The 22,073-nt window shown below is 37.5% G+C and overlaps 1 protein-coding gene across 2 annotated transcripts in view; it reads left to right on the top strand.

Annotated features, from left to right (window-relative positions):
- The window catches only part of SLC25A21 (solute carrier family 25 member 21), a 440,909-nt gene that overhangs the window by 36,504 nt on the left and 382,332 nt on the right, over window positions 1-22,073 (top strand). Inside the window, exon 2 of one of the 2 annotated variants that reach the window (XM_046655398.1) lies at window positions 12,792-12,855. The exons of the other annotated variant lie outside the window; for it this stretch is intronic. The gene's annotated coding sequence lies outside the window, so the exon portion shown is untranslated. The remainder of the gene's footprint in view (window positions 1-12,791; window positions 12,856-22,073) is intronic. 2 annotated transcript variants of the gene reach the window in all.

Here is a 22,073-nt window from a genome sequence, read left to right on the forward strand (position 1 = left end):
AGAGTTTTTACGAATTATTCTGGGACAAGAGGCATCATCTGGCACTGTCGAGGAACTTATTGTCACCCTACCAGAGAACAATGCGCGATAACATTACAAAGTTACCTCTCAGTGAGCTATTGCATAGCAGAGCTCAAAGCTTTAAGTTTTAAAAAGGCATTCTAATGGTGGATTTTCAGGTATCGACTACTAGGTAAGGTAACTATTAAAGTCAGAGAATGAATAGAAGAGCCCTAAAATAAAGATGGTTCAGTGAATTACTCGGCCTAAGTTTAAGGCTAGCTTTATTGACTCCCTTTGTAGTTGCCTCAATCTTTAAATATTTTTAAAATAATAAAAATAAATTGGAGTATTAAGAAAAGTAGGATGAATAAGTTAGCTGTATATTTTTCCTTTTCGAGGAGGAAGGACTGTAAAAAAAGATGTTAGTCATTTGTAGTTAAAAATATTTGTTAATTTAATAAAGCGTGTATACTATCTTTAGTGATTGGACCTTCCTTCTAAAATGCCAAACATAAAAATTATGTAGTTGGTGAATTTTATGTGTCCAGTATCTGCTTGTTTTTGCTTTGTTATCCTGTATTTTTGTCCTGACCTTGCTCCTTGTATTTCAGCATTTAAGAAGGAGATGGCAGTATTGAGCCTCGGCTCTGACTTGACACTTTGAAGGAGCTTAAAATTCTTCATAAAGAAGTATCACTTTAGCTAAGTTCAGTTTCATCTCTTGGGATTTCATTTTTCTACCCCCACTAGGCTTTGTAATCCCATATGGAGAATGAAAAAGTGCTCTAATAAATGTTATATTAGATCTGTCATACAGAGATACTATTAAATTACTGATTCTCATTTCTGCACATCTAAGAACGCCGATTTATGGGACACATCGAAACAACCTTCTTCTAAAATAAAATGAGGGCCAGCTCTCCATACAGGAGTGTGTTTACGATGTGCCTGTTTTCCTAAGGCTTTGACAGGAAGAATTAACTTTACATGTGCAGAACACAAAACACTTTACTGAGCCACATCTTATGGTAAATAAACTGCTCTCTGGGAGGAAATTTTTCACCATTTCTTTTTTTAGGGCAATAGGCTACTGCTAAGAAAATGTCTTTTTCCAGGGCTGATGCCCTGAAAAAAAGTTTAGATCATGAGAGGAATTATTTACTTAGTCTCCATTCACATCCACTGTTTTGCGTGCATTCCAGGTTTCAAAAGGATGATTCATGTACCTTTTAGCTCTACGTTGAAAAATAAAATGAGTAGCAGTGCCCTTTGTCAATATCAAAAGCAATTTAACAGTGCATTTTTTAGGTTATGAACTATGAGAGAGATAGAATGCTACCACGTAAAGTTGTAGTAAGTTGTTTTTAAAAGTATAAGCCAAGATTAGCAAACTAAGCTGCTGTGTCAAAGGATCTGAACCGGCGGTTGGAATGGCACCCAATACTACAAGTTATGTTTTGAAAAGCTGTACTGCTATGCTTAAAATATGTAAAAGCAATATTTTAACACATGAGATTATGTGGTTTTCTCTGAAATCTGGGCAATTAAATCACATGCAAAAAGACGTGTAATTGTTTAGTTTGATTATCATTGATAGTGGGATTTTCTTTTGTACCTGAATTTTTGTGTTTAAAATTATTGTTGAAATGTTATGTGACGGATAATTTATGGATTTAACTAAGCCAGCAAGCCTATTTGGTTTCCATTATAAGTGAAGGACCCAACAACAACATCTTCGTTTCATATTGTTCCGATAAATTTAATGACATTACTTTTTTTTTTTGAACCAAAAGGAAATTTCTTCTCAGCTGGATTCTTTCACTGTAGGTTTTAATCGCAAACTTTGAAAATGAGAACATAGCTATTATTTTTTATTAAAAGGATATGTTCTGGTTAGTTTGGAAAGGTCTGCCTAGCAAGGGCTTCCAATAGCGTGTCTAAGGACTTAGAATGTAATGCTGAAGTTAGAGAACGTAACATATGCCTTTAGTACCAGTGTATCTAGTATGTTGTAAGATGCACATGAGGTGAATGTATGGGCGTTGTAAGGCAGTTCTTACTGCTCTCAATCTCCAATTAAGAGTAGGCTCCTTAAAGATTAGATACCAAGGGCAGGACATAGGTCGACACATTCAGTACTAAGCTTATCCTGCGAGGCAGGTAGAAGTGAGAGGTTATATGCTGTGCACCGTGGTACTTGAAACACAGTGTCTTACACAGAACTCATGCTCACCTAATGTCTGCTGGCTGATTTAAGTTTTATGACTATCCTTGCTCAGTAATTTCCACCTTTTTAAAAATAGCTCATCCTTTAAAAATCTTTTTGAGCTCTTTTATCCTTTGTGTTAGAGTAGGATTTTTCTTCTAGGCAAGTTCTACTTTACGTAAATAAGTCTATAATGTGAATTTCTTTAAAATGTGTTTTTCTTACATGTGTTTTTATCTTTTAATTCTTAATGTACTTTTTAAGTAGAAGAAACATTTGAAATCTTTAAATATTTTAGTTGAAGTGCTGAATAATTACAATTTTAGTACTGAAGGAGTCATTGGTTTTTAGCTCAATTAGAACGTGCTTAAGACTTGCTAGATATGAAATCTTACACTGCTATAGGATGAAGCAATTCATTAGACTTGATGTTTCCGCCATGCTTTAGTGGTTTCACCAGTATTTTAACCTTTTAAATATCTTTGAGGCTGAAGGCTGTCATCAGCAGAATCTCCTTAACTCTTTTCCCAGCAGCTTGAACAGGCAGGATACCAAATCCAATACACTCTCCTAACCCTAGATGGATTTCGAGGAGGAACAACTAGCGTTGGGAAAATGCTGTGCACTTGAATTGTTAGTGTTTCTACGTAAAGGGAATAAGCCCTGAGGAGAGCCTTTGAGTCCTTTGGAGTTGTGCAGTATTGAGACTAAAAAATGAGCGTGTTTCTCCCTTTCCTACTGGTTCTTCCTGTGTCTTCCACACAGGGGCAGGCCTTATATACTTTTGCTAGTGATGTGTGACCCTTATGGAAAAAAAATTTGTCTTGATGTTTATTCATTCAAATGTTTGTCCTGTCCTGTTTTCACTACTCTGTAGCATCAGTTCTTGGCAGACATCAGTGGGGCCTTGGCAGTGCTGCCCTCCTGGACCTGTGCTTCATTATGATGTGTAAAGAGCCACCTCTCTTAGCCAGGCTTGTCAGGATATGGCCCAGGGGAGAAGACGCCGGAGAGTCTAGGATACTTGGTCTTAAAGAAACTCTCCTTGATTGAGTGGTCAGGGTACAGATATTTGCCAAAGACTTGATGATACGCTGGTCTCTGGCCATCCCGCATTTGGAGCAGGATATTATTCTGGATAGAAACATCATTATTTCAATCTCTTTGGAGCCAGAACAATTGTTATCTTCAGCTGAAGTGCCTATTGTGTCTAGATATGTACCCAAAAGAACTCACGACATAATTTTACCTAAATTTTCTCAGAATACCATATAAACTTGATTTGAATATGAAAGAGAAAGCATCAAGATTCATCTTTTCTGAAAAACAAAAATGGAAACCAACCATACCCCCCCCAATAAAAGGACATTCTGTTTAAGTTGTCCCACACTTCCTCACAGCTACTTCCTTCCATATGCTGCTAATTAGAATGAAACTCTCTATGATATATTGATAATGTGAAATTAAGCAGATTGTTTACTCACTCTTAAAAATAGCCTGTTTTATTAGAATAACCTCAGAGGGCCATTAAAGAAAATGATTTAAGTATTGCGCAGCAACAAATAATAGTGTCTAGTAAAATTGGATTTTTTTTTTGCCTCCGAAGTTTCTAATATACTTGCTCTATTTAGAAAACAAATGCATTTAATTGTTTCCATCTCTTAAATATGTCTAGTGAGTTCAGTTTTTAGTTGCTCTACAAATAAATTGGTCCTAGTTGCATTGCTTTCTTTCAAACATCATTTCAAATTAGGGCTTAATGTGGTTTGAACATTTTGCCAGAATAGTCATCCTACTTTTGTCTGAGGGTGGTTGATTACATCTATCTTTTCCAGCTTACAAATGCCAATATATTTAGAAGAATGCAAACCCAACCCTGAGACCATTTGTCATCACGCATTGATTGTAATTTTATGTTTTATTATGGTACGTAGGAGGAAAAGCAAACAATTAAAAGTCTGAAGAAAAATGGAATGTCAGGACATGCTAAACATTTTTATTACATCACCATGTTTAACCTATTTTTCTCTACCACTTTTATTGCTTAATTACTTGGATTATTAAAATATATATAAATACTTTTTTATTTTGGACTAAAAAATAGCTTTCAAGTATCCTAGTAGGAAATATATAAACAGATATAAAATATACTGAATGGAAGAGAGTTTAGTGTTATTATTTCAAGGCGGAAGTTTTAATAATTGTATATGCTATTTTCCAAACAACTGGAAAAAAGGCTCTGAGGAAATAAGGCAATCGCAGTGGTAAAAGAAAATGTAATTGGTTTGTGCCCACATATATACTGTGTACTGTGTCTGTCTTTGCCCAGTTTGTGTTCACAACCTTTGTAATCTACTCCATCAGTCTCGATTTTATTGTCATGATGAATGGAATTAAAGAGACTAGAAATATTTCATCAATTCTACCTCAAATCCATCCCTCTAAACAAAATGGCAAAGTAGAGGTGTTTGTGTGATAGGAAAAAGAAGGTGTATTTTTAAGCTCCATGTAATAGGAAACTAGTGGCCATAGCTAACATCTGAGTATGGGGAATGACTTCAGCCTCCTGCTGGAATTGCTTTTGGCCTGTTGAAATCTGACCCACCTGAAGTGTCTATGGAAACCCTCAGAATCACTTTATGAAGCTTTCTTAGTGTGACTCGATACTCTAAGAACTGAGCTAGAGTTAAGAGTCTCTGGGGATTTTAGCCCTCATAACAGTGAGGCAGAGGTACGGATTGGGTGTTGTCTCTGTATATCTAGCCCTATATTTTTGTTTCCATTTTTTAATCATTAATAAGATAGAAGGAATTTATGTTAATTAGAGTCCAGTGTAAGATACTGTAACAAAGAGACCCTAAAATACAGTGACTCAAAAAAAGAATGAAGGCATACAGGAGTGCTCTTGCAATGGTCTAGGAATGTAAATTACTTCCATTTTCCCTGATTTCCCTAGAACATGATCCCCATCTACATAGTAGAAGCTGGGCGACCACCACTATGTCCGCATCCCAGCCTGAATTGGTGGTGGGGTGGTCATAGATAAGGAGGGAAGCAATTTCTTTAATAAAGGTATGACCTGAAATTGCTTACATTACTTCCTTTCACATCCCATTGGCTGGAGCTTAGTCCTATGGCCACACCTGGCTGCAAAGGACTCTAGGAAGTGTAGGTGGGAATCGGCAATTTTGTGTCCAGCTAAAAGTAAGTGGTCATGGCGGGGTGTTCTATTACCAAAAGGAAGGAGAGGAGAGTGAATATTGGAGGACAGTTAGTGATCTCTGCTAGAGCAGTCTCTGACAATTGTGGTCTTCTCTAATTCAAATTTCAGATCTCCTTATTTCCTCTCCCCTTTTCTCTTCTTTGTCCCTCTTCCTTCTTACTCTTATTTGCTTATTGCTTCCTCTCCCTTATTCTAAACTATAGCAATGAGAATGCCAATATTCAACCTAAATAGCTAGTGTTCACCCTGGCCTGTGCCGTACAAGAGTCTGTAGTCTTTCTTTGGGCCTGAAAACTATAGGTAAACTTTTTAATTCTGTGGAATATGTTGCTTTCATTACCTTTAATCCTTTCTGGAACAAAGTGAAGTATAGGAAAGGGAGGGAAGGAGAGAAGGAGAAAGAGAGAGAGGAAGGAAGAGAGGAACAAAGACAAAGGAAGGAAATGAAAGGAGAATATAAGCTTTATGAAGGCAGGAGTTTTTGTCTGTTTTGTTCACAGCTGTATCTCCAACATCTGGAATATTTCCCAGCTCATTGTTGGTACTCAGATAATATTTGTTAAATGAGTGAATGAATGACTCACTATTTGTCCTTAAGTTTGTTTCAAACTTCCAGCTTATCTAATATACTAGTTTTCCATTAGAAAAAATCTTTTCTAAATGCAAAATAATAGGAATTTGCTATCTGAAAATTCAGCTTAATACTGTCTCAAACTGCCTCATAATAACAGACAATTTTGTTTTAGTTTGGATTTCATCTTTGAATAAGATCATAATTAGTTGTTTCTTTAAGGGATGTTTGACATAGAATTATTATGTACAAGAGAAAATGTACAGGAGGCAACCTGTACCTGAAACATCATGTGGTTCCCCTTTGAGGAGAGTGAACTGGTACAGATAAGAAATATGACGTTCATTACCAAAAAATTATTCTTTCTAATTGACTCTATTATTTGACTGCCTTGGCTTTTCAAATGGAAATGAGGAACAGCAGTAGAAAAGGAGTTCTCTAAGACAAGGCCCTCAGTAGCCAGAATCTAGAACCACTGAAGACAGCCATCAATTCCTTCCCTCTTTATCTGTCTCTTAAATTCTCTTCCAGAGCCTCAGACAGCTCACTCTCAGTCTTTAAAAACTAACAACTGCTTTACTTACTCTCCTTGTCACCCACTGTGGAGTCACAGAGGCGACCTTAGAGATTCTAAAGCTTAGTGGTTTCCATTGAATTGGGGGAAAAGACAAGAAGGTGACTGGTGAAGCTTGGGTTTCCTGCTCTCTTTTCAACCAGAGCAGCTTCACTCTTATCATTTTAACAGGTTGGGTTCATTAGCAAATTTTGTTGAAAAAAAGGTTCTTATTCTAACAAAAGTTTAGGAAGTTTCCATTGAACCCAATTTCCTTAATTTATAGATGAAAATACTGAGGCGTAGAGAGAAGTAATTTTTCAACGATTTCAAAGGCAGAGCCAGGTCCAGAATTCACATCTCCTCACGTCTGGGCTGGATGTCTTCCCACTACTCTGTGTATGCACGCGCTGGCTCCAAAACATCCTTATATCAACAATTTGTTGTTGTTGTTCAAAAAATGATTAGTTTTCTTTTTTGGGATTATATAGTGAAGTTTGGCATAAAACAGGAAACCATGTTCTTTCAATAGTTTATAGTCTCTTAAAAACCAAGTAACATGTACAATAAGTGTTGGTTCAAACAGGCTGTTGCTCCGTTGTGAATATTATAAATTATTGATAAACAGTTGTTTCAGAGTGAAATATTTTCTTTTCCATGGATTTAACTAACAATGATTGAACACAATATGGTGGGGTCTTTTATATAACTGAATCATGGTGCTGGGGGGATTGCATGTGTGGAGTTGACGCTGACCCAGCACAGGGACTGCCCTGAAGAGAGATGGGTTAGGATTGACCCCATCACCCTTTCTTCTGCACTCTTCAACTCAAGGAGGCCGTGGCTTCCTTGTATCTTTATCATAACTTGTGTCTGTACTTGCTTTGTTTTTGGTTCTGAGAAATAAAAAATGAAGATTCCTTCATGCTTAGAAGAGCCTGTGTATGCCATGTTTCAAGTGGATGTGCTTGATACTCCAGAATCGAATGATGCTCACCTGTTCTCTGTAAGCCTATTAGGTAATTTTGGTAAATGTGAAAGTTACCTTCATCTTGCTCTTTAGTATCTTATTTTGCATTTAATAACGAAGCAAGTTCTCTAGGGACTAGTTTTCTGGCTAACGAATGCCTTTGCAAACCAATATAACCTCTTAACATAAAACATAAGTAATAGAAGTTTAGAGGAAATGAGCTCTTGGATTCCCTAGAGCATGGTTAGAAAGTCTAAAGTAGTGCTCACAAACTATTGTTTTACAGCAATTAGACAATTTTTTTTCACGAGTATGAAAACGTTCTTCATGGAAAGCACAGGTCAACTTAAAGTCAGAAGCTCTGGTTCTTGGAATACTATGATGTTATAAAGAATACTCATAAAATAGTTTAATAATATTATAATGGTTTGCTTTCATTATACACATTTCAACTGTTTTGGTTTTAGACTTGCAATATTAGTAATTTTCACATCTCTGTGAGAAATCTAATTGGCAAAATATTATTAAATTTCTGTTGTAATTTTCTTTCATAAAGTCCTCAGATTACCCACAGAAAACAATTAGTCAACTCTATGGCGGCTTTGCAATGTGAAAAAGTTGCAAAGGACTGAAGGTATGATCCTTCCCGTTATTTTCTATTCTGAGAGATGCCTCAGGAACAGGGACAAACCCAGGCCTGTACAAACCAAGTGACTTGCTTGCTCTTGGGCAGTTAATTAGAGGTAGGGCTAAGGCTAGCACGTGGGCCTGCTGACTGCACACCGTTTACTTTCACAGCCACTCTTCATGACAGGTGACGATAAAAAGATTTTTCAAAAAGCCAGACTTGCCTGTATATATCCTGGCCTTGTATTTCCCATTCTAGATCAGATTTCACTAGAGCAAGAAATTGAGGGAATGCCACAAATCTGACGCTTATGTTTTTATATACCAAAAGGTTTTTTCCCTCCCTGCTATCCTCCCTTCCTCTCCCTTGGTCCATTCTTTTTCTGTTTGCCAAAGATTTATTGCTTAATTGAAGCAGAGTTAGTTGCTACAGTAATTTTTTCCCCCAAAGTGAGGTAGGATCATTCGCACCATCATAATCTCTATCCTCCTCTCAGTCTGAAGTATTTATTAAGCTCCCCCTGTTTATATGATATATTGTGATCTGCAAAGCTGTGAGTTTCATGGGGATTAACTGATGGAAACTTCTCAATTTATAGGTGAGGAAACCGTGACCCAAACTCTGCTTTTGCAAACTCTGCTTTTAAGATAAAATTTAAGAAAACAAATAAACACAATGAATATACTTAGATTTCTTCCCTTATTTTCAATCAAAGATATGAGTACATTTAACAAGATGATAAATTAAAGAGGAGTAAATGAAGTGATGGCCTGTGAGGTAATGGCCAATATGTTAGAAATTAAGAGTGTCGGGAAGTGAATGGATGGAAATCAGGAAACAAAAGTTGAAAACTGAGGAAATATATAAAAAGATTAAAGGATATAATACTTTTATCCATTTTAGGTGTTCTTCCTTTTTCTATTTCTGTGAATTTCCATACCAAAAAGCTAAGGGATTCACACACACACCCCCACAGATACACCTCATGATAGAGCTTACACCTTTTAATTCCCAATATGTAGTCAATTTTCCTGAATTTCAACTCATTGCTGTAGCAGCAAGTTCACGGTAGACTTTTTCTTTTGTAAAGTGAATCTATAGCGTTTCTTTCTGATGAATTACTTTGCAGTACTAGCCTTTTAAACTGTATTTTTAATAGCAAAACAGTTTACTCTTTTTATTCTGCTCATTTGTCTTGCTTATGTGGAAATAATGAGTCAACCATAAAGTGGATATTATATAATGAAATTAGCAAAGCTTCCTTTTCAAGTTTCTTGACATAGTTTCTGGTTCAGTAATAATGTTAAGAGTGACTTAATGATTTGTTTGTTTGTACTCTATCCTGACACCAAGGTTTCTATCACAAATGTTTGTTTTGTAGGAATAAAAATGGCTTATGTACTCATGGATGATGAGTCCGCTAACAAATGTAAAGCATTCACCTTCATGCGCTGCTCGTGTTTCATGACGGGCGCTCAGCAGCTGTAGAAGTTCCCTATACAGCTCTCTGGCATTTGTAACACTCAAATATCTTACATATATGTTCTTCTGCATGATGCCACAACAGTATCATCTTGGGAGGCAGAAAGGGAGCAAACATTATCATTCCCGTTTTCCAGATGAGGAAATTATGGATAACAAAGCTTAAGAGCCTTACCCATGGTAGTCGAATAGGGCCTTTCTAACAGGTCAACACTATAATTTATAGCCAAATTTGGACACCATTGAAAGTGACAAGGGATAATATTAGTAATTACACTGGGACAATAGGTATGAACTTGGACGGTCCCAGGGAAATTGAGACCTATTGTGACTTTTGCTAGAATCTACAACTGATTCGCATGTATTTATTTTCATTTCTTTCTGGTTCTCAGACTTCCCCTGTGTTCTTGCGAAGTATATACAATTACATATAATAGTTATAGGAGAGGGAATGGCTGGGTTTGAATCCTGGAAACTTCACTTCTTTGCAGAGGTCTTTGGCAGACGTCAAGCGCTTTAATCTCTCTGTTTCGGTCTCTTTCTCCATGAAATGGAATGATAATAATAATAATACATGATAGGCAAGTTATGTGGATGGAATGAGTAAAATTCTTGGAATAATGTCTAGCACTTAGTAGGCACTATATGTGCTTGATAAATAAAAATACAGATATTGACCTTGATTACTTTTTTTTAATTAAAGATTGGTACCTGAACTAACAACTGTTGCCAATCTTTTGTTTTTCCTTCTCCCGAAATCCCCCAGTACATAATTATATATTTTAGTTACCTTCTAGTTGTAGCATGTGAGGTGCCTCCTCAGCACGGCCTGATGAGCAGTGCCATGTCCATGCCAAGGATTCCAACAGGTGAAATCCCAAGCCCCCAAAAAGGAGCCCACGAACTTAACCACTCAGCCACGGGCCGGCCCCTGATAACTACTTTTTTAAGGAAAAGTTAGAAGCTGTTTAGCTAAGAACATTCTTTCTATGTCCAGAGCACATTTTCTGAATCAATTCTTGGAAATGGTCTATTTTTTGGTGTACTTTGAATATCTATACCTGAAATTACTAATGTCTGGCTGCTATTGAGTGACATGATCTTATCGTTTTAGTGTGTAGCACTATTAACACGTCCGTGGTGAGACAGCATTAGCAGAGCTGACTCTCAACCTGGAGCATTTTGGATTTGTGATGAAATGAGACTCATAATAACCTACCATTTTTTGAATCCTGCTAATAGAATTCTATTAATTCTATTCTAATAATAGACCTCCTTGTCTTTCTTTATGATAAGTAACCTGTGTTACCCTTGAGATCACTTGGTTTCTTCTTTTCAATAACTCAGGATATCTCTTTTTCCTTTGGAATAGGTAGCTTTGATTTATCCCCACACTGGCTCTCCTTTTTCTTTCTTAAAATTAAAAACAAAAGACAAGCAGCATCTATGATGGGAAACACATAGATTGGTGTTTCCTGCCAGCCCCACTGGGACACCCTGGGCTTCTCTTTTGTGTTCAGGATGGGAGCCCTCATTACCTTTAGCCCTTTAGGCTTGCACCTTTTCAGTGAGGCCACCTCTGACTAAAGTTATCGCTGGTTTCATGTCCAGAACACCGAGATGTTCATTATCTGTTTTACTTGGTGCCTGAGTGATTCCAAATGTAACTCTTTCCTATGCTTCAGAGTTTGGCTTCACTCTCCGTTATTTGGCTAAAATGGTGGCATCTAGTTCGAAGTTTTTATTTGATCCCTTTTCTATCTCTTACCTTAAACTATCACCCTCTTTAATATTTCCTTGGCTCCCTCGTGATAACAATGCCACAGGTGGGGGAGGGAAAGGAGAGGAAATGTAGGGAACTAGGCAAAGTCCCAGAAGGAGCCACACAGGTATTATATATTTTTTACACTTTTTAAACAAACAAAGTAAATGTTCCAGTCCTAACTGCTGTAATTCATACATATAATAAAGTTATACTGTTTGCCAATAATTTAATATTTAAACACTACTTTTAAAATTCATCATTTATTTTTATGTCTATCTCATCTGACATGTTATAATACTTGTGAAACAGATAATCTCATTGTCCTCATTTCACAGATGAGGAAACTGAAATGTGAGGAAATTCACACAAGGCGTTTAAATTTAACACAGTCAATAAAAGCCAAAACTGAAACTATTAATGATAAAGAAGAAAATAAGACTCACCCATCGTCCATTTCACTACCCAAATATAACCACTGCTGACATTTTAGTGCAGTGTCTTTCTTTTGCTTTTTCTATACATTTATGGGTGTCTGTGTAAACATATTTAAATGTGTAATTTAATGTAATTAAATACATTTCTGTATTCTGCTTTTTCATCATTATATTGTAATGTCACTTAAAAATCTTTGCAAACCGTCATTTAAAATCCATTGCATGACTATAAAATTTATTAGACCATTCTCCCATTATTGAACATTTACTTTTTTCGAATTTTTGATGATTAAAAACAATATTATGATAAATGACTTTGCATGTGAATAGTTTCCCTTTACCTAGCTATTACATTTTAATAGATAGCCAAGGTTTTTAAAGCATAGGGTGGTATCCTCACCCACTGGCCTCTCTTGTGATAAATGATTTTCATTAGTAACAGTGGCCAAGATTCGGGGTATATTTGCAGCCATCAAACAGGGCATAATCTGACCTGCACAGGGAGCGAGTTTGTGACCTTGGCCTCATCAACATTTGTGTGTTCACACAGGGTCAGACAAGCAGACTTAGAAGAAATAGGAAAGGAGAAAATTAAAAGAAGAATATCGAGTTCAAGTAGTGGCAGTTTTAAAGGTGGAAAAGAAGAGATATCTGTGTTGGGAGAAATTACAGAAGTGAGAGGAAATCTGGTTAATTAAAATGGTGCTCTGTTTAAAATTTTCATACCAGATTGGTCAAGGCATTTTTAGATAGGATTAATATATTACTTTGCAATACACAATAAAAACCTTTCACAAAGATAGTACGTTTGTGAAATAGTCATATTAGATCACTTTATTTAATTTTTTAGTTTATAATGGTGAATTAAGTTGGCTAGCAGTGAAAGAGGAACAAATGGGCTGAGCAATACAGAGAATTTTAATAGTAGCTAATATTTTATGAACTCTATGTTTCAGGCACTATTCTAAGTTTCCATGTGATGTCTACAATATAAATCGTGTTCTGCAGCCACCCAATCAGGTAGGGACTTTATTTTCCTCATTCCATTCACGTGGAAACTGAGCTTGAGTCAGTTGCCCAAAGTCAGGCGGGCTGACTCCAGAGTCCATTCTCTTGACTACTGTGTTATGCTGTCTCCAGGGTACAGCTGTACTCTACTGATCTGTGCTCCAAAGAGAACATACAGACACAGTCAACAGCGGGTGGAGAAGTAGGCTCCTGACCCAAGTGGTGGTTGGTGGAGGAGGTGATCTGCTTGCTTTGACTTGCCATATCTCCAGTGCCTAGAATGAGTAATGAATCAATGAATGACATTTCCACCTCAATCTTAAGTAAGAGATATCCAATTCAACAGACATCCATTAAGCATCTGTTCTGGGTTGGGCTCTGGGAACACAAAGATGAATAAGATATAAGCCTGAATTTAAGAAGCTCATAGTCTAAAAGGAAAATGGACATGATAAATATGATTATATTACAGTGTGGTGTGACAAAGAAGGATGTATAAGACAGCAAAGAAGAGTGAAGCCTTCAGAGAGGCAGTGACATTTGCACTGGGATGAGTAAACATTGCCAGCGAGACAAGTGTGAGGGCCCACTGGCAAAGCCTCTGGCTGTGGAAGCTGGGACACCAGCTCTTGTTTATTTTTAATTTAATTTAGAGAGAGCACGTGCTGTATTTGGACTGGTCACACCTAGGTTCTAATCAGCTGTGTGATTTTTAGGCCAATTACCTAATCCCTCAGAGCTTTGGGTTCTGAATCCGGAAAAGGAGAGAAAAAAATTCTGCTTATCTCAAGGTGAAAGTTAAAGAAGATACATATAAGTTCCTAGTACAGAACCTGTCATTGTTGCTGCCTGGCAAGTTGTAATTATTGACACCCTGATTATGTAACTAAAAGAGGGTAAAAAGTGTCTTAGAACAAAGACTTTCTTACCTAGGGGGTGGGGGAGGGAAAGCCTGGCAAGTTGTACCATATAATAAGTGAGGAATAATACGGATAAAGAACTATCCCAGAGTTCAGATTCCATTTATGACTGCTAAACTGAGCCAGCTAAGAATAAAAGGCCTTAAAAAGGCTCAGGAGGATTCTTGGGACAACAAATAACTGTTAAAACTGAATATTTTGATGTGTTAAGTGTAAATTACTCAGAAGCATATGGATTAAATTTCCTTTCAGCAATGCATGGGTTTAAATGTTAAGGGGAGAGACGTGAGAACAGGGCCCTACTGGGTCAGAAACTCTCTGATGTCTGTCCCAGGAGGGTTTTAGGCAGACTCACAGAGAAAAGGCTGAGGCGTGCTCCCTGGGGAAGGTAGGGAGGAGTAAGAGCAGGGAAAGGGCATCTTACCCTCAGCCCCAACTCTGGGGATCTCCACATTCTTACGACTCAATGTGGCCTCAATGCCAAAGGTTCAAAAATATTGTGAGCCCTTTTAGAAGACAGGTAATAGTTCATCAGCCCAGAAAATGGTAAATCACTTTTTCTCCATGTGAATGATAAAATTCAAAAGAACTCTTCCTGTTAAAGGCGATAACAGCCTGGAAAACCAAACTTCTTTTGCAGCAAAAATGGGCTTGAGTAGAAATCATGGTTGAGTTCTCTCATTTTATAGTTGAGAGACTTGAGGCCCAGGGAGGTGAAATGACCTGCCTAACAGTCCCCAGTGAGTTTGTGACAGAAGCGCAGGTCGTCTAAGGAATTCTACACTCAAGGAAATTACTTGACTTGGTCAAGACCACATCCTGAGTAAAGTGGGCACTGGCGGGATTTCAGCCAATGTCTGTCTGACTCCAGAGGCCACACACTTTCTACTCCACACTCCTGCTTTAGAGTTAATTAGGCATTCTCGTTACAAAGGTAGCATACGTTCATGTTAAATTTTGACAGTGTAGAAAGATATTAAATGAAACCCAAGAGTCCCTCTCCCTCTCAGTGATCCTGTCACCCACCCTCCTCAAAAAGCCCTTTAATCCCATTACCTAGAGGTAAATACTGTGGACGTTTTTTTGTATTTACTTCCAGAAATTGTGTGTGTGTGTGTGTGTGTCTATGTGTGTATTTATCTTTTTAAGAAGTTCTTATTTGGGAAAAAGCTCAAACTTACAAAAAAGTGGCAAGCATTATAGAAAAAAACTTTTACCCAGATTCACTGCTGTTGACATTTTGCCCCATTTGCTTCATCGTTTGTTCTCTATGGCTGTCTACCCGTCTTTCCATCCATCCACACATCGATTGCTATTATTTTTGTCTGAACCAATCGAAAGTAAATTACAAACATTGTGGCCCTTTAATTTCCGTCTTAGACCATTCAGGCTGCTGTGACAGACCACCACAGACCGGGTGGCTTATAAACAGCAGAAATTTATTTCTCACGATTCTGGAGGCTGGGAAGTCCAAGATCAAGGCACCAGCAGATTCGGCGTCTGGTGAGGGCCTGCTTCCTGGTTCATAAAGGGCCCTCTCTCTTCTCAATGTGTCCTCACACAGTGGAAGGGGTGAAGGAGCTATCCGGATCTCTTCTTAAAAGGGCACTGATCCCATTCATGAGAGCTCCATCCTGAGGGCCTAATCATCTCCCAAAGGCCCCACCTCAAAATACCATCACATTGGGCATCGGGATTTAACATAGGAATTTTGGGGAGACATACTCATTGTCTGTAGCAACCCCTAAATATTTCAGTGTGTATTTCCTTAGAAAGAGGATACTCATAAGCACCATACAGTCATCGACATCCATAAAACTTCAATAAATTTGTCATTGATACCATACTTTCATAAGATTGATCCAACAGTGTATTTTATAGTATTTTTTTCCCCTTCAGCATCAGGTCTAGTTTAGGATCTGTATTACACTTCGTTGTTACATCTCATTAGTCCCTGTTAATCTGGAACAATTCTTGAGGTATTCTTTATTATTGGTAACACTGACATTTTTGAAGAATTTAATAGAGTACTTCTCATTTTGGGTTTGTCTGATGTCTCTTCATGATTGGCTACTGGCTATATGTTCTTGGGTGGAACACTACATAGTGATGTTGTGTTCTTCTCGGCTATCACAACCAGAGGCACACGTTTGTAACGCTAATTTTGAACACCTAGTCAAGTTGTTGTTCATAGATATCTTTTTTATTTGTGCCCTATTTGCAATGTACAGCATAGTTATTTCAGTTCAACAATACTTATTGAGTAAATATGTGCCAAACACTGTTCTAGATTCTGGTGGTACAACAGCGATCAAGACAAGTAAAATTCCTGCTCTCATAGAGTGTATATTCTATCTTGGATGTGTAGTTTATGTTCCCACATGTAGAACTATTTCATTTTTTAAAAAACTGGATACGACTATTCTACTTCATTGCATTTATGTACCATCCTTTGTTCAACCAGTCACTACCGATGACTTTTAGCTTGTTTCCACTTTTTTTTTTTTGACTGTTACCAACCATGCTGCAATAAGCACCCTGCAATGTAGTGTATTCATCCAGATGCGTGTGTGTCTGTGTATCTATATATATCTGGGGATGTTTGTGTGTGATTGTGTGTATTCATTTGTCTGCGTGAATGTTTGTTTGTGTGTGTGTACAAACTTGTTTATCTGTAGTATAATTCCTTAGAAGAGAAATTTATGGGTCAAACAAATTTGGTTTTTACATTCTGATAGATGCTACCATTTCTCTCTAATTTTTGTTCTCAGCAGTGTATTTTGTTCTCAGTACAGTGCTTATATCTCTGCATTCTCACCAAACTGGACACTGTCAAATGTTTTCATCTTTTCCGTACTAGCAGCCATTGTCTTGCCAGATGGTAATGGAGAGTCCAGATTTTTCCAAGTCTGGTGTGTAATATACCTGTTTGTGTTTGATGCTGCAATGCTACCAATCGTGTCCTCCAAGGGACCTACCTCTGGTGAACAGAGAGACTGATAGGAAAATTGCATAATTCTTTTATTCCTTCCAGCTTTATTGAGATATAATTGAAAAATAAAAATTGTATGTATTTAAGATGTCCAATATAATGTTTGATAATTACATGTATGCATTGTGAAATGGTTACCACAATCAAGCTAATTAACATATCTATCATCTCACAGTTACCTCTTTTGGTGTGTGAGAACAGTTAAGATCTCTCCTAGCAAATTTCAAGTGTACGATACAATATTGTTAATGATAGTCACCATATTGTACATTAGATCTCCAAAACTTGTTCATTCTGCATATCTGAAGCTTTGCACCTTTTGACTAACATTTCCCCGTCCCCATTTCCCCCATCCCACAGCCCCTGGTAACCACCATTCTACTCTCTGTTTCTAAGAGTTTGACTTTTTTAGATTCCACATGTAAGTGAAAACATGCAGTATTTATCTTTCTGTATCTGGCTTATTTCACTTAGCATAATGTTCTCCAGGTTTATCCATGTTGTCGCAAACTACAGGATTCCCTCATTTTTAAGGCTGAATAATATTCTGTTGTATTTATATAGACACCACATTTTCTTTATCCATTCGTTCGTCAACAAACACTTAGGTTGTTTCCACATCTTAGCTATTGTGAATAATGCTTCAATGAACATGGGAGTTCACATATTTCTTCGAGATCCTGATTTCATTTCCTTTGGATACATACCCAGAAATGGGATTGCTGGATTGTATAGTAGTTCTATTTTTAATTTTTTTGAGGAACTTCCATACTGTTTTCCATAGAGGCTGCACCATTTTACATTCTCACCAACAGTGTACAAGGGCTCCAATTTCATTACAACCTCTCTAACACTTATCTTTTGTTTTTTGGATCATGGCCGTCCTAACAAGTGGGAGGTGATATTTCATTGTGGTTTTAATTTGCATTTCCCTGTTAATTAGTGATGTTGAGTACCTTTTCATATACCTGTATATCTTCGTTTGAGAAATGTCCCTTCAGGTCTTTTGCCCATTTTTTATATTGGTTTATTTGTTTTCTTGCTGTTGAGTTATTTGAGTTCCTCATGCATTTTGGGTATTAACTCCTTATCAGATGGTTTGCAAATATTTTCTCCATTCTGTGGGCTGTGTCTTCACTCTGTTGATTGTTTCCTTTGCAATGCAGAAGCTTTTTAGTTTGATGCAGTCCCATTTGTCTATTTTTGTTTTTGTTGCCTGTGCTTTTAGGTTCATATCCAAAAGAATCATTGCCTAGACCAAAGTAAAGAAGTTTTTTCCCTACTTTTTTTTATAATAGTTTTACAGTTTCATGTCTTAAATTTAAATCTTTAATCCGTTTTGAATTGATTTTTGTATATGTTGTGAGATAAGGGTTCAATTTCATTCTTCTGCATTCGGATATTCAGTTTTCTCAACACCATTTATTGAAGAGACTGTCCTTTCCCCTGTGTGTGTTCTTGGCACCTTTGTCAAAGATCAGGTGACTGTAAATGTGTAGATTTATTTCTCGAGTCTCTATTCTGTTCCATTGGTGTATGTATCATTTTTTATGCCAGTACCATACTGTTCTGTTTACTATAGCTTTGCAGTATACTTTGAAATCAAGCGGTGTGGTGCCTCCACCATTGTTCTTCTTGCTCAAGATTGCTTTGGCTACAGAGGGTCTTTGTGGTCCCATATGAATTTTAGCACTGATTTTTCTGTTTTTGTAAAAAATGTCATTGGAATTTTGATAGGGATTGCATTGAATCTATAGGTCACTTGGGTAGTATGGATATTTTAATGCCTAATTCTCTATTGAAGTCTGTTATGGAAAGAAATCTTTAAAATCAAAATTCTACACTTGGCCACATTGCTATAATGTAGGAAATTTATCTAGGGCTTATAGACGAGACATTTTAGCAGGACCCTAATGAAATAGTATAATCATAGATAAATAACTCAAAAAATATACATTTAGACACAACTCTTTAATGCTGTTTGCTATATACTATGAAGAATGGGGTAAAATAGAGTCACCAAAAAGTGCTAAAGGCTCCCTCAAACAATTCTGAAACACGCAATAAACTAAAGAGAAAATATTTGTTCACAGCAGGTGAACTTAGAATTATTTAAAATGTTTAGCTAGATGGCCTGATCTCTCTTTAAGGTTGTTAGTGAGGTTTTTTTCTTTGGTGGGGAGCGGTTAGGTAGAATTCCACCACCTTGGAAGGCAAATTCAGATTAAATCGTTTGTTTGTTGAAGAAACCATTAATTTTTCCATTTACCCCTTATGCCTTCATCCCTTCCCCCATTTTTCCTGTGAGTCTTCTCCTCTCCATTCATCCTCCAAAAAGGAGGTGTGGATATTTTGAAAAGGAAGCCTCTTTCTTACACGCAATGAATTTTGCCCACAATGGGCTAATTGCCAAAGCAGTTGGCCACCTGTGGGAATAATTAGTCACTTGTCAGTTGCTCTGAGGTTACTCAGTTGCAGTTGCAATTTATTATATACACAGTTTTGCATCCACAAATAACCATGGCTGTTAAAACCACCCAGAGAGAAAGAAAAGGCTGGGCAGAAACTCTAAAAAGTTGGCATATTGCTTTACATTTCTGAACGAGGGGCTTGGGTAACATTCAGCTCTATTCATTTTATCCCAATCCAGACAAACCGAAGAAAAAGTATTCCAAAGTTATCCTGCTTAGAGGGATGGGCAGGAGACAAGATGGAGTTATCTTTGTATTTTTACTTCATAAAGTAAAAAACAACTTGATCACTTATATTAAGATTTTAGTCTTCTATGGGACAGGTGTGTGTAATGTAGACTAAGTCACTCTATATTTAAGGTAATCATAACAAGAACTTTGTTCTCATGAGTGAGCAGCAACGTGCTAAGAGCCATCTTGATTAACCATTCTGTGGTTAAGGCGGTATACTGTTTATGATCACATCCATGGAAGGTATTCTCCAGTCTACTAACTAAATTCAATATATTTATCAGTGGCTGCTATTATCAGTCATGATGCCAGGAAGTAAAGAGTATATAAGAAGATGAACAAAAGATAATTCAGGGAATTAATGTTTGTTTCAGTGTATGTCTGTGTGTGTGTGTGTGGTAGGAGCAGGAGGATAAAACTAGCATGTAAACATATCAGAATTCTCTTGAGTACAAGAAAAACAGAACCTCACTCAAATTGCAAACAGTGAAGGCTATTTATTAGTTTTTGAATTGGAAAATAAAAAATAGGGTAGGATAAATGTGAGACTTTTTCCAGTAGCTCAACCAGATCACTAAGGACCCAGTATTTTACATTTTTCTGTTCTGCTTTCCGTAGCATCTGCTTCATCCTGAGGCTGGTTCCCACCATGGCTCTCGCAGAGAGGAACCATTTTTCCCAGAAGTGCTCAGCAAATATCTCCTTGTGTGTCATTAGCCCAGATTGAGTCATGTGCTCATCCGTAAAGGAATCACTGTGGCTAAGGGGATGGCATGCACTAATTGGTTTAAAGGCCAATAGCCTGCTAACCTAGAGACAGCCCTACTTAAACAGCATCGGTGGGAAATCTGAGAGCTAGGTAGGCAGGGGGAGGGAGGAGATGGATGCTAGCAACAACTATCCACTACAGCAAATAATGGTAATTCAAGTGCTGTGATAAAGTAGGGATGCAGTACACAGTACCATGTAGGGTGGGCTGGGTTGGGTTGATTCTATTACTGCAGTAGTTATATGTGCCATCTTATGTTCCTAGAATGCTAAAGAACAAACATATTTGAACGGCTTGTAGCTTATCATGTTACTAGGCAGTCTGTGGCCACTTACATCATCAGTTAGCTCGTGAAGGCTTTGCTTGACTTTCACGCTGACGCTTGCTCCCTGAGAGAAAAAACTCAAAGACCTTCAGTGGGAAAGCTGAAGGGAGAAAATATGTATGTGTGTATATACAGTTGATCCTCATTATTTGCAGATTTAGTATTTGTGAATTTGCCTACTTGCTAAAATTTCTTTGTAACCTCAAAATCAATACTCGTGGTGCTTTCACGGTCATTCAAGGACATGTGCAGAGTGGTGAAAAATTTGAGTCGTCTGAAGCGCACATTCCCAGCTGAGGTTGAACAAGATGACGCTCTGCCTCCTGTTTCAGCTCTCATGCTGTAAACAAGTATCCCTTTCAGGGACTGTTTAGTTAATGCCACGTTGTTTTCACGTTTTTGTGCTTCTTTGTTGGTGATTTTCCTGTTTAAAATGGCCCCCAAGCATAGTGCTGAGGTGCTACCCAGTGTTTCTAAACACAAGAAGGCTGTGATGTGCCTTCTGAGGAAATACATGGGTTAGATAAGCTTTGCTCAACATGAGTTATAGTGCTGTTTGTTATGAGTTCAATGTTAATAAATCAACAATATATATTAAATAAGGTGTCTTTAAACAGAAACACACATAAAATAAGGTTGTGTATTGATTGGTTGTTGAAAAGGTTGTGACCAGAGGCTCACAGGAACTTAACCTTGTATTTCCCTTAGGAGCAGTGGGTTCAGCATTCACTAATTCAGTGTTCACGGTGACTTTGTAGAGCATAACTACTGCAAATAATGAAAATCGACTGTGTGTGTGTGACTGCATTTAAACAAATGAGGAAAATATTATCTTGGTCCAATATCCAGGTAGAGTTTAACCACAGAGTTCTAGTATGTAAAGGGGTGAACAATTTTTTTATTCTTGTTAGTTAAAAGGAAAGAGTTCAGAGTTTCTAAGTAGTTCGTTGAAGGGGACATACCCAATCTATCTGTAAGCTACATTTCTCTCTGCCTGGACCTTCCAACTGTCTCCTCTCTACCTTGTCTGAGATGACAGGCCATGAATTACAGACTTCAACTGAATATTGAAAGCTAAGTAACATCAGCCTCATAGGATGTAATGAAAAATAACACATGATGAAATCCTCCGTCTTGTCAAAGACCCCCTTTGTTACCTGCCTCTCCCTATTGTTCCAGAACCCAACGCAGCAAACCTTTGAGCTCAAACAGATCACGAGAGTTGAGACCCACTAACTACATCGTGGTGGTTAGAGTGAGGTGTCTTCTGCATCTAGGGCTCTGCTTGCATCATTCCATTTGACTTTAGTTTCGCTCAAGCTTGGGGCTGTGTTGCCAACAGCGAGTATGCTGACTGAAAACTGTCACAACAGCAATCTTTACAATCCAGGAGTTGAGTTTGACTGGAACATATGTCTTCAATTTTAATAGCTCAGCTTCCCAGATGCCCTAAAGGAGAATATTGCCTGAGAAGGAGCTTTTCATGTAAGAATAATTTGTGTTAAGTAGCTCAGTGATCTGT

Source organism: Equus quagga, chromosome 2 (assembly GCF_021613505.1).
Source record: "Equus quagga isolate Etosha38 chromosome 2, UCLA_HA_Equagga_1.0, whole genome shotgun sequence".
In the NCBI taxonomy this organism is placed as follows: domain Eukaryota; kingdom Metazoa; phylum Chordata; class Mammalia; order Perissodactyla; family Equidae; genus Equus; species Equus quagga.